This window comes from Rhineura floridana, chromosome 5 (genome assembly GCF_030035675.1).
Source record: "Rhineura floridana isolate rRhiFlo1 chromosome 5, rRhiFlo1.hap2, whole genome shotgun sequence".
NCBI classification, from domain to species: Eukaryota; Metazoa; Chordata; class Lepidosauria; order Squamata; family Rhineuridae; genus Rhineura; species Rhineura floridana.
Window position 1 is genome coordinate 2970953 of NC_084484.1, and position 13697 is coordinate 2984649.

The following is a 13697-nucleotide window of genomic DNA, read 5'->3' on the forward strand; positions in this document are numbered from 1 at the left end:
AAAGTTCATTCCATGGTTTTCCAAATTAACAGCTCCTCTGACTGACTGTTTAAGGGGGAAGAAGAAGTTTCAATGGACAGAGAACGCCACCGAGGCCTTTGAGGAGCTGAAGAGAAGGTTTGCTACTGAGCCCATTCTGCGCTTTGCTGATCCGAACCGCCCTTTCGTAGTGGAAGCAGATGCTTCAGATTTTGCCATCGGGGGGGTCCTGCTACAATTAGACCAAGAAGGGAAGGAGCTGCACCCCTGTGCGTACTTCTCTCGGAAGTTAAAGCCTGCAGAGAAGAACTACACAGTTTGGGAGAAGGAGCTGCTGGCCATCAAGGACTCTTTTGAAAACTGGAGACAATACCTAGAGGGGACCTCTCATCGAATTGAAGTGCGCTCCGACCACAAGAATCTTGAAAGCCTCCAAACAGCCAGAAAGCTGAACCAGAGACAGATAAGATGGTCCCAGTTCTTCACTAGGTTTAACTTCCAGATTACTTACCATGCCCAAGCCAAAAACCAGAGAGCGGATGCCTTATCCAGACAGCCACAATACAAAGAAAGTGAATCCGAGGACCAGCCTCAGTACGTAATCCCGCCAGAGAAATTAACGTTGGGAGTATGCCAGCTTTCATGGGAAGAGGAACTCAAAAAGGCACAACAAGAAGATGCAGACATGCTAAAATATCAGCAGGAGACGGGACAAGGTCAAGACTCAGAAGTAACCTTTCACTGGAGAAATGGACTGTTATGGTTCAAAACTGCCAGATATGTGCCAGAAGGGGAATTAAGGCTCAGAATCCTACGCCAGTGTCATGATTCCATCACAGCGGGACACTTTGGGATTTACAAGACCATTCAGAACGTGGGCAAGGACTTCTGGTGGCCTAAAATGCGTCGGGATATTGAGAGTTATGTAAAGTCCTGCTCTGTCTGTCTGCGGACAAAAACACAAACAGGGACACCAGCAGGACTGTTACAACCGTTGCCTGTCCCACACGAACCCTGGAAGGACCTCTCCATGGATTTTGTAACTGATCTATGATTTATAACTGAATTATGGAATGCCCTCCCAGATGAGATATGCCTGGCGCCTTCTTTGTTATCTTTTCGGCGCCAGGTAAAAACCTACCTCTTCGCCCAGGCATTTTAAACTTAAATTTAATTTTATTTTAAACTTAACTGTAACTGTATTTTTATTTTATTCGTATTTTAATTTTGTTTTTAAATATGTTTTATATTGTATGTTTTAATCCACACTTGTTTGTTTTTAAATGTGGTTTTATTTTGCTGTACACCGCCCTGACAGCTTGTTGCTATAGGGTGGTTTAAAAGCGTAATTAAATAAATAAATAAATAAATAAATAAATCTACCCAAGTCCCAAGGAATGACAGCCATCTTAGTAGTGGTGGATCTACTTACCAAAATGGCACACTTTCTTCCTTGTGCAGGGGCCTTAGAGGCTAAAGAAACGGCCAAGTTATTCATAAAAGAAGTCTACCGGCTGCATGGATTGCCAAACAGCGTAGTCTCAGACCGAGGAACCCAGTTCACAGCCAAATTTTGGACAGCAATGTGGAAACAGTTGCAGACGGAATTAAAACTCTCCTCCGCCCATCACCCCCAGACAGATGGGCAGACGGAACGCTTGAACTCCGTTTTGGAAAGATATTTACGAAGTTATGTGTCCTATCAACAGACTGACTGGGTATCATATTTGCATTTTGCAGAGTTCGCCTACAACAATTCTCTGCACTCCAGCACTCAACAAACCCCGTTCTTTGCTAATTATGGATTCCATCCTAAAGTCTTTCCAAGCAGCTCAGAAGGAATGCTGGTACCGGCAGCTGAGAACTTCCTTAAGGAATTGCAAGCGGTGCAACAGACACTGAAACAGCAGTTAAACGAAGCCAAAACGGAGTACAAGCGAGTTGCTGACCTGCACAGGAAGGAGGGCCCCCCCCTTCAACCGGGAGACCAGGTATGGCTGTCCACCCGCTTCCTCCAGATGCCGGGCAAATGTAGAAAATTACAAGACAAGAGGGTGGGTCCTTTCGAAATAGAAACTCAAATCAATCCCGTGGCGTACCGACTGAAGCTGCCTGACACGTTTAAAATACATCCTGTGTTCCATCGATCCCTCTTAACGAAAGCCGCCCCTCCCAGTGAGTTACGGCCGGAGGAACCTCCCGGAGCTCCACTCCTGGTAAATGAGCAGCTTGAGTTTGAAGTTGAGGAGATCTTAGATTCCAGGATCAGACGCCACAAGCTGCAGTACTTAATTCACTGGAAAGGCTATGGGGTGGCTGACAGATCATGGGAAGATGCAGCTGATGTGCATGCTCCAGAATTGGTAAAACTTTTCCATCAACGTTTTCCCCACCGTCCCAAGCCAGACAAGGGGAGGGGGGCACAGCCTGGGAGGGGGGATGGTGTTGGAAGGCAGAGCTGGGGTCCCAATCCCGGGGAGCTGGATCCCGGAGAGTTGGGAGAAGAGTATTCGGATGGATGGCAGAGGGAAGGGGGAGGAACTTCCCCCCTTTGGAGCGAAGACGAAACAGAGGAACTAGCAGTGATAAGGTCGCTTAGCAACGGGGAGCCTGAGCCCTCCCTGGACATTCTCACGCCTCCCCCTCTTTCAGGCTCAGAGCAAGAGGGGAAAGAGGGAGGGCTGCTCACAGCCGAAAAGCGGGGAGGCAGTTTACCATCAGCCCCTCCCCTATCCCCCATCCTGGAATCGGAAACTTCAGAAGAGGAGGGGGTGATGCTTCCCCCCTCACCGCGCACACGCAGACAGCTGAAAAGACAGGAGAGAAGGGGGGAAGGCGGGCAGTACCCGAGGGGCAGTTAAGGAGGAGCGAAAGATTGCGCGCCCGTTTGGCCCCTTCTTAAAGAACAGGCGGGAAGAAGTCCCTTGCTCTGTCAACTTTCTCCCAATGCCGCAGGACCTGTATCCCTGTATTGCTTCATGAGAAAACGCAGTCTTTGTTTGGACATTACCCTAATAAAACACGAATTAACTACAACCGCTGGTCTGGTTCCTGCGTCACATCCTGGGCCTGACAGTTCAGTGGGATTTACTCCCATGTAGTCATGCTTAGGATAGGTGAAACTGACCTGGGAGAAAAGGGGGAGGGGAGGGGGGAGAGATTGGGTGGGTGGGCACTGGACAGAGGGGAAGCCCCTTTCCTTTTCCAAAGGAAAACATGGTTAATAGTGTCATTATTTTTCAGGGTTTCCCCCACCTTTTTATTCTACAACAGATACATGTAGTCTTCCACCCAGATTTAAACTGAAGCTGTCCCTGGCCACATAAGAAGAGGAAGGAGGAGGGGGAATCCCAAGATGCCGAAAAAAGGAATTCTTGAGTAGGAAATCCAAATAGATTTATTAAAAAGGAAGAAGCCCAACGCGTTTTGGCCACTCGAGACTTGGCCTTCGTCAGGGGCTGTAGATAAAATCATACAATAATCCATTTAGTGGTATAATCATATATCATATCGTACAGCATATGATCATACAATGTAATGGGAAAAAATAGATAGATACTTACATAATGAATCTAAAATGTCTATCTTGAACTGTTTTATATGCAGAATGTGCATGTAATATCTACACCGATTCTGTGCAATAGGAAATTAACCATGTAGCAGCAAAAGCTGAGAGTGTGGGATTTTATACACTCACTTGGATGCCTGTTAGCTGTGAGACAGAGGAATTTGCCACACTGTAGTTTGTGAAAGCTGCTGCGAGTTGCTAGGAGATGCCCTATTCCCTTCACAAAGCTACAATCTCAAAATTCTCTGGGAAGAGGGGCTGCCTTTTAAACCACTCTGGCCACTCAAGCTCTGTCAGGGAAATAGGAGCCTCCTCACAGTTCTCAGCAGCCTTCACAAACTATGCTTCCCGAATTTTGGGGGGAAGCCATGTCTATTTAAAATGGAAAAAACGTCTGTTGTGGGTGTGGCCCGGTGATTAGCCAAGCCAAACAGCTGTGAGTTTGGCTTTTAGAACACTGACAGTTGGTTCATACTGAGTATGTCTGCGCTATCATAGACTTCCATGTTAAATTTCTTGAATTAATTGAAAATTAAGTGAAAATAACTTTTTAAAGTTTTAACTGCAGAAGATGAAGGTCAGAATATGGGGCAAGGTCAGTAATAGGTTTACAAGTACTCTGTGAACATTGCTGATTTTTAATTAATTTCAACAAATTATGAGACCACTGACAGAAAAATGTCCAACAGGGGTGTGGATTTTTTTCTCTTGTTTTACACTTTGGATTCTCTCCAAGTGTTTTGTGTATTACCATGAAAACTTAGAGGGTTGTTAAGCAGGTGTTTCTGAGTTCAGTTTGGTAAGATTTTGCTTTGAAATGAGCTTATGAGAAGCAGCAGAATGGCATGGGGGTATTTTCTGTTTAACTTGGTGGAATGTGAAAAATCCATGCTGGCTACTCTTGCCGTTGTATAATTCTGTTGTATAATTGTATAATTCTGACTGGCAATAGCTCTCAAAGGTCTGAGGCAGAGCTTGCTACTGGCAGAATATGCTACTGGCAGAATATGTAGTGACCTCTATGGGAATCATTATCTGAGGCTACAGTCCTATATACACTTACCTGCAAGGCCCGTCAACACCGGTGGGCTTACTTCTGAGTAAAAATGTATAGGATCTGGCTCTATGGATAGCTGGAGAAATTTAAGTTTCTCTTAATAATGTCTTACAAATAAAACTATAAACTTACAAATAAAACTTCATTATACCGTATTGATCACTTTTCTGACATCCATTATTTACAAACCACCAGCTCTGTCTTCTTTTCTTATGCAGCTGCACTCTACACTGCAAGAACAAAATAAGTGGGAAAGGAACATTGCTCATTAGCAGATAGATTCATGTCTGTTCCAAATCTCGGAAATGTTAGTTCTTCAGGAGGCTACTGTTACTATAGCTAAAGGGAACATTGTTTCAAGGGCCTGTAGGTGATACCCATATCATGGAGATAGCAGTGGTAATGCAATATTTTATTATTTATTTATTTAAGACATTTATATACCACTTAATCATTTACATTTCTAAGCGGTGTGCATAAATAAAAACTATACAGAAAATGAAACAATAAAAATTGATCATAAAACTAAACACTGCCTTAAAATGCCTGCTGGAACAAGAAAGTCTTAAGTCATCCACCTGAAGTTTAACAGGAAGAGTCCTGGTTAATTTCAGTTGCAGGGAGTTCCACAGGCTTGGGCCCCCTGCCCTGAATGCATGGCTTCTAGTAGCTATAAACGATACATCTGAGCCGTGGGGAAGCACCAGCAGAGACTCCCCCAAAGATCTTGGTAATCGGGCCAGATATAAGCGATCAAGCAGTCCTTAAGGTATCAGCTTGGCTCCTACTGGGAAGGTGGTCTGGTCAGTACCCTGGTTCCAGGGTGTTAATGGGTAGTGCACGTTTTTGGACTGTTTCTGGTTAATGCTGACAGTAAGAAGAGTTGTTGTTATCTTATTTTTAGTCCAGGTAATAATAACTTCATTTTGTGTATCGTTTCAAATTTCATCACCCCAACTGTCACAAACTAAAATGCTTTTCAGTACTGTTGGGGATTGCATCCTGATGCTGCATCTCTGATACTGGGTATATGTTTAATTATTGTTTGAATGAAACTAAGATAGTTGCACTTTTAAATTTCATAAAGATAGATAACAGTACAATTTGTAATTTATGTTCTTGCAGTAAATTTAGATCTAACAAGAAAATATTGCATGCAACGTTTCCATATTTATTTAGATCTAACAAGAAAATAATATTGCATGCAACGTTTCCATATTTATTTAGATCTAACAAGAAAATAATATTGCATGCAACGTTTCCATATTTGTTTTTGTTCTGGAGAGGGAAGAAAGCTGCTGAGAACATTAACATGGCTTCATAATCTGTGAAGATGGTATACCTCTGGCTCTGTGGGTCCCAACTTTCACCCCCACAGGCCACTTGAAAATTGCTGAGAGTCTTAGACCACTTGATGAGATTTTTCTGCCAATTGTAGCAATTGTAACAGGCTGTGATAGTTTCTGTATAATTTTTAATAGCATTTTTATTGCTGCATTTATTTCTTATGTATTTTGCATTACAATTTGAATTCCACAGAAATCAAAGCAGTCTCCTGTATTCAACCACAAATACACAGACATACACCGTGGACCACCTACGTGAAGCTTGTCGACCACTGGTGGTCCACAGATCACAGTTTGAGAACCCCTACTCCGGGTCATTTGATCCATGCATAGGTATACATACTGGCCAGGATGGGGTTGAACACTAAGGTTGTGCACTAGATCTGGCGGAATCCCAAACTGAATTGGGATGATCTGGGTCAGTTTGTTCCAATCCAAAGCTAGGAGATCTCGCCAAATCCCAATGCTGGTTGAAAAGGGGTGATGATGAAGTCTTAAAACCATGAGCTTATTTTCACGGGTTTCACTTTTGTCTTTTCTTTTTTCTTTTGATAGAGAGGATGTTTGTGAAAGTTGAGTTTGCTTTGTGGTTTAGGTACGTTATTCAGCTTGTTTTGTTTTTCTTTAGTTTTGTTTTTCTTTAGTCCTTCCTAGACTATACCAATATTTTCTTCCTTTTATCCTTTCCTTTCCCAATCAATCAGTCCCATCCTCCTTTTTCTTTTTTTAAAAAAATTATGCCTTATCTCAGTTATTTAGGCAATGTCATCTCCCCCCCCCAATTAATTGGCACTATTTTTATAAGCATACAGGGCTAGCACCAAACTGCAGCGGGCACTAGATTGCAGCAGGCCCCTGCCCCCCTGCGCTCACACTTAAATACACCTGGTTGTGCCACCTCTTGTGTTGCCATGTCAGCACATCAGCGTACATGCCTGCCATCACTCAAGATGGCCTGTTGCCACCTTGGCTGATGGCAAGCATGCACGCATAGCACACTGCTCCGGTGACACAGGAGGTGGCATGACTTAAGCATATGCCAGTTGTGCACATCTGGGGGTAGTGCTGCCTGGGAGAGTGGAGTTGCTGCTCTGTGATCTGCGCCACTGTCCAGTTGCGATTTGTCATCATGCCCTCAACCTGATGCTGGTGGGGATTGTGGAGCGTGAACTCCACCCTCCCAGCCCCAGCAGCAGAGACCTTTGGCCAGTGCCTGAGTTGGCTGACCACTTTTTAAGATGTTTTAAAACCTTTTTTTAAAAAAAGATGTTTTTTCAGATGTTTTGTTTTAATATATTTTAATCTCTGTTTTTATGATGTTTTAGAGTGTTTTTAGTGTTTTTGTTTGCCACCCTGGGCTCCTCGTGGGAGGAAGTGCAGCATATAAATAATAATAGGCATAGCTGTTTCCTTGTCTGTGTGTGCACTTGTGTCATCTTTCCATTAGTGCCAGTCTTTTTGTCTGTTGGTGATTTATTGTCTTGTATTTTTTAAATTCAGTCTTCCTTACCTTGCTAGTCAAGTACCCATCCACTACTCAGTTTTATAATATATTTCCTAAACCTTTCCTAATCCATCATTTCCCATCCTTCTTTACAGTAAAATTAAAAAATCGTTTGTGTTTTATATCTGAACCCCCAATTTTGGTCCTAATAGTCATAGCTGTGTCCTGTTTTCTGTGTCTTAGTCGTTTTGTGATTTGTTTGTATTATGCAAATCTTGTTGAGTACATCTTGTGTGAGTATCAGTGCAGAAGCACACATCACATACAGCACAGAATGAAATAACACTAAACTGAGGCATCTGTGTAGTAGCAGCCATGGTGCAGCAGTGGCTAATGTGGCAGAACATGAGAAGAGCCTGCTGGATCAGGCCAGGGGCCCATCTAGTCCAACATCCTGTTCTCACGGGAGCTTCTTCTGATGCTTGACAGCGCTCTGTTGTGTATAGGGAGAGGAGCTTAAGAGACCCTTGACCAAACTGATGGCATTGGACATCTCCTCCTCCAGGATGTCAGTGATGTCCAGCAGTGGGGTGAGCTCTCTTCCCTCTCTCCCCAACAGGCTGCCGCTGAAAGTGCCTCCTGCCTCCTTCTGAAATAGCTTCCTGGGGTAGGAGCAGGTTTGCTCCCACCACCACCACCAGTAGTAGGACAGACTAGCCTCAGAAGGACATACTGGAGATGGTGTCAATAATAACAAAATCCAGCTCACCTCCTCCCCTGCCCTCCCCTCCCATCTGACATTTAAGGTCTGGATTGAAGGTACTTCCTATCAATAATAAAAAGGAAAGTCCAGCTCCCCTACCACCCCGCTAGTTGCTTTTCTTATATGCAGTCATGGGGGCTGCATCTGCTGATCTTACTATCTGCTGCTAGCCTAAGTTGGCAACTCCAGCTGCCTGCCCCAGAGCACCATCAGCAGGATGAGGCCTTGGACATTTCTGCAGGAGCAGGCCTGGAGCCCGCCAAGTGGAACCCTGGTGGGTCACGGTGCCAAGCCTAGGGACAGCCAGTGTAGCCTCTCTGCTGCAGCTTGCATTGCCTGTCTCGTGTAGAGTTGCTACTGTTGTTATCTGTCCCTGCTGCTCTCTGCCTTCCCCAGTGTCAGGGAAGTTCTTGTGTGGAGACCCTTAGTCAGTCTGGCCTTGCCTTTTCTAATGATCGTGTCTTGTTAAAGGATTTATATGATGCTAATCCTAATAGTATGCTGCTGCTGCTACTATCATGTGCTGCAACTTACAAGGCGAGTCTTTGCTGCCTGGCCTGTGTGCTGAAGCTGTTATTAATTATCCCCTCCTTATTGTGTGGCCTACACGTTTCGGCTGTATATTACCTCCTCCTTGCTGCCTGGCCTGTGTGCCCAGGCTATATCTTACCGTGCCTCATGTCAAAAGTCTCCAGTGAATATTCCCTTTCCCCCCATACTGCTGGCAACATTACTGTCCCCTGTCTTAAAGGGCCCCTGGAGCCTAAAGACTCCGTTGTTCTTGTTGTTTGTTTCATGCTTATTCATTTCCTGCTCCTGGCAACATTCTGCCCCCTGTCTTAAAGGGCCTCAGCTCAAAGCACTCCTCCACTGTTCTTTTTCATCGCTACACTTTATTGGGCCGTCTGTTGCTCTCCTCCTCTCTCCCTGCCAGTGCCCTCTGCCTTCCCTGAGGTCGAGGAAGTTGGTATGCAATCAGAGACCGCTAGGCAGGTTGGTTCCAGCACCATACTTATTTCCTCTAATCCTAGTTAAAGTATTTTCATTCCAATATTACTGATGCTGCTGGGCGTCATTATTGCCCCCTATATTTTAGGGCATGGAGGCAAAATATGACTGTATTTTTATTTTTTGTAATTACTTCCAATGTTGGGTGCCTTCATGTGCCATGTTTATCTATGTTATGGCCAGCTGCCTCATGAATATCTATTGCTGCCTTGCTCTCACCCTGCTGTCACCCTCCACCTTCCCCAGGGTTGGGGGATTTGTTGTGCAGAGACCACCACCAAGATCCCTGTCTGTCTCTGCTTCCCAACATCAAGTACAAACCTGCACATCCAGCTCCCAGATGGACTGGCCTCCTGGTAAGGATGATGGCGTTTTTATGGATAACTGCTGTGCCGCCTCCCCATCCCTCTAACCTTGACTGATGTTAGTTGAATACTGGCACTACATATTACAAGAAACAAAGAGACTACCAGCAAAAACAGCCAAAATTTCCCTTTCCCCCTCCACAAAATTGTTTCCAATGTAGCGCTAAGTCATGCTTATGCGACGGAACCCTGCCTTCTTCCCCTGCAAGCCTCCTAAATCTGTTTCCCCCACCCCTCCAGAGCAAATCTGGGGTGGGTGTGGGGCACATGGAGGGAGAGAACAGGGAAGAAGTTCTGTTGCACAAGCATAAATCTTTGTGCTGATGGAACAAGTTAGTTGGATACTGTCCATAATGTCTCAGTGTTCAACTTACCCTTGAGTCTTGACGTCATAGCCCTGTGTGTTTCACTGCTACTAGTCGCCGGTCATGTCATTCAGAAATAACAGATCCATAATAATTCCTGGATTTTATATCTTCAGAAAGGGGGGATTAGCCATTATTTGCTGCTTTGTCCCAGAAGCCCTCAGTGCAACCTGAGACTTGCATAGTATCTAGTGGAGCCTAATTGAATTTAATCTGCAATCTCTTCCTATGCTTCATTTTAAGACTCTGACTAAATGAAGACTTTGTGGCTTCAACATCAGGCCTGGTTTTTCTTCCCCTCATTTCCCCTCTTAACCTTTGATAAAACTTTCAGAGAATCCAAAAGAGTTGATTTCTGCATTGTGGATTTATGGTTAGCCCTAATAAAGGTATTGCCCGACTATGGATTTTTATTTTTTTTCCAATGGATTTTCACAGCTAACTCTGCTTTTTTGTCTTTTTAGTATTTAAAATTTTGCTTAGAATACTAAAATCCCACTTGCTTTGAGAGCTTGCAAAACAGCTTACAAAAGATTCTCACTATAAAATCACATTCAAATCTGGCATCAGGGGCAAAAGTCTCAATACTGACAGGATTGTTCAGGTGGCATTTCCTGCCCTCATCCTTAGTTTTCCTTTGTGTGCCCTCAGACTTTGCCTATTAGGCAGCCGAGCCCACTGAGGTCCTCTGAGGCAAGTTGGAAACCTTTCAAACCTAGGATAGAGGCAAGTCTTCCCTTGTTGGTAGAAGGCTGGTATAGCACAGTAGGGAGGAGAGCCTGGCTAGGAGTCCAGAGTCTGTGAGTTCAAATCCCCACTCATGTCTTCTGGGTGTAGAGGGCCAGCTAAAGATTATCCCAACAGTGAGTGGCTCAGGGGTTACACGCCCTGCCACCTGTCCAGCCGTGGGTAAGCTGCATAGTCGCAAGGACCCAGCTGGCAGTTGCGGACAAGAAAGGGCAAGCTGTGCGCTCACATTCCTGCCATGAACCAAGATGGCAGCAGAGGCTTCAGCTCCTTAGGGAAACCTCAGCTTCCATCTTTCCTAAGGGCACCACTGCGTGCGCAACTGCAGAACAAGGTAAGTTAAGGAAGGGAATGGCAGAGTCCCGAAGCTCTTGCCGTGCGCGAATTGTGGAAGGGGAGTGCTGGGGCCTAGGGCAGGCTTTTGCCCAAGGGCTCCAGCGTGTCCGGGGCTGGCCCTGGGCATGTACTAGCGTGTATGTGTGTGTGCACACATGCGTACCAAGGCCCAGGGCAAGCTGGTGCCCAAGGGCCCGGCATGTCTGGTGCCGGCCCTGGAAGCAGGCCCTTCTCTTTACTCTCTGTGCATATTCAGGTCAATAGTTGAATCAGAGACTGAAGTGTGTTGCGCGGAAGAACCTAAGGTAAATTCAGGAACTCTTTGTGCTATCCCAATTAGTGATTATATACACATTAGCAGTAGATGTTCTATGCAAACCAAAAGTCCAAGAGCACGAGGCTGGAAAAAATGCTTTCTGAGAGTGTGTTATAGGGGGTATTGATTCAGGATAACAATATTAACTATTAAATCAACACCAGATATTCCTATTAACCTAAGATATTTTATCTGCAAGCTTTAAAAAGCGTGTTCTGGTCAGAAGACATTGGACTAGACTCAATGTTTGAAGTGGATTATCAGCTAAAAATAATTTTTAAAAAAGCTAATGTGTGTGTGATTCAGAGATATAAAAAGAATAAATAGAAATATAAGCCAGAAACCACAGTAGCTGTACATTATTGATCAAGAATTTTAATGGAACATATGCAGCATTCATCCTGTTGCTTTGATTGCTAAATAATACTGTGAGAGGTTGCAATATCTGCTGGAATTTTCAGAATGCTTATTCGTTTCCAGATGGCTGACAAATGGGAAATAGTCCTCATCTAAATGGTTTTGTTAAAATTAATCTAAGTGGGCAGTTCCCCCAGCTTCAGAACAGGAGGGGAGCATAAACGGGCCTCTGTAGCCCAGAGCATCCTGCAACTGCATGAGCATGAGTTTCTGTGGCTCAGGCAAGTGATTGGAAAATGTCATGCCCTTTCCCCCATTTTGCAAAAAGAAAAGAAAAACTCAAAAAGGGGGAAATAGAAAGAGTGGCCTCAATGGCCTAAAGCCCCCCCCACCACCACCAAGCATGAAATGGGTTTTCTGACAAGAGACAGGAAAAAATTAAAGCCTCAAAAAGGAGGAAAAATTGAAAAATGGTCCCTATGGCCCAGAGCTCCCTCCCCAGCATGAGTGCTTCTGCCACGTCCAGAAAACAAAAGTGACTGCAGAGTGTTGTCCCTTCCCTCTTGTACCCTTCCTGTCCAGAGTGGAAGGGAGGGAGGCTGGGATCTGATTGGAATTGACTGTGGAAAGGAGTGTGCTCACCCTACATGTGCCCCAGCAAAGAACTTTGAAGCTTGGTTTCTAGCCAGGTTTTCAAGTTTGATTATTGGTCATTTTCCCAAAGTGGTCATTGGACACTTTTGTAGGCATTGCAGTGAGGACCCCCTCACTGCATCATTACAGATCATCCCCAGAGGCATTGCTCCTGACTCCCTCTTCCTGCTGAACTGCAGAGTGGGGTAACAAAAGAGAGCCTTTTATTGAATGTCATCCACAAAGAGACTCACCTATTTTAACATCTTTTCAGCACCAGACCTTTATTTTCTCCCAGGCCTTTAACTAATTCTAACTGCAATTAATGCTTTTAACACTGTCTATGTTTGTTCTTGATTAACTTGAAGGTAATTGTGCTTGGAAAGGTGTGTTTTTGGTTGTTTTCGTTTAGGTTGTTTATCACTGATTTAGCTGCATTTAGATCCTCCGTGGCGCAGAGTGGTAAGCGGCGGTAACGCAGCTGAAGCTCTGCTCACAGCCGGAGTTCGATTCCAATGGAAGGAGGAAGTCGAATCTCCGTTAAAAGGGGTGGAGGTCCACTCAGCCTTCCATCCATCCGTGGTCAGTAAAATGAGTACCCGGCATATGCTGGGGGGTAAAGAAAGGCCGGGGAAGGAACTGGCAAGCCCCCCCATATATACGGTCTGCCTAGTAAATGTCGCAAGACGTCACCCTAAGAGTCGGAAACGACTCGCACTACAAGTGCGGGGACACCTTTACCTTTTTTAGCTGCATTTATCTTATAGCAGCATTTACTGTATTGAATCTTTTGAAGTGATTCTTGTATCCTGCCAGATGTTTTGGTGCAAGAGGATTAATTAATTCAATAAACTATTTTGTTACATTAATTTGAGGGGATGGAAATCTTTCAAAGCTTAAATAGTGACAAAACCTTCCAGTTACTTTGAAGAAATCCAGATTTCCTGGCCACTTGCTGTCACTGTTCTGTAAGTATATCATTGAGATCTGATTCACGCAAGTGAGCAGGTGTTTTTTTAATGCAGTTGTGTAGAGGCTTCTGCACACACCAAAGAATTTCTGTGCTGGGCTTGCCAGCCAGGTCTTGTGATTTTTCACTGGGCCTTCACATTCATAAATGGCACAAGAATGATTTCTACTCTGGAAAATGCTTTTATTGAATTAAAAAAAACTCAAAATATATTTAAGGTGCACATAGAGATAGGTATATAATTTTCAGCAAATGTTACTATGAGCAGTTTTGTTTGCTGTCATGGAGGAGGCAGACATTCATTTGGAAAGGGAGATGTGCCATTTGTTCAAAGCGCGCACACACAAGCTGTGGGCAGATTTCCTCAGGTGTTGAGTGCAGATTGGGATATATGGAGACTAAAATACAATTTTCCTATCAAGAAGAAGCAGAAATAGCAAAAC

General features: G+C 44.4%; 1 protein-coding gene across 7 annotated transcripts in view; it reads left to right on the forward strand.

Annotated features, from left to right (window-relative positions):
* CTBP1 (C-terminal binding protein 1) overlaps positions 1-13697 on the forward strand; it is a 62492-nt gene that overhangs the window by 17205 nt on the left and 31590 nt on the right. Inside the window, exon 1 of one of the 7 annotated variants that reach the window (XM_061629842.1) lies at positions 9499-9521. The exons of the other annotated variants lie outside the window; for them this stretch is intronic. The gene's annotated coding sequence lies outside the window, so the exon portion shown is untranslated. Of the gene's footprint in view, positions 1-9498; positions 9522-13697 lie in introns of those variants that run through there. 7 annotated transcript variants of the gene reach the window in all.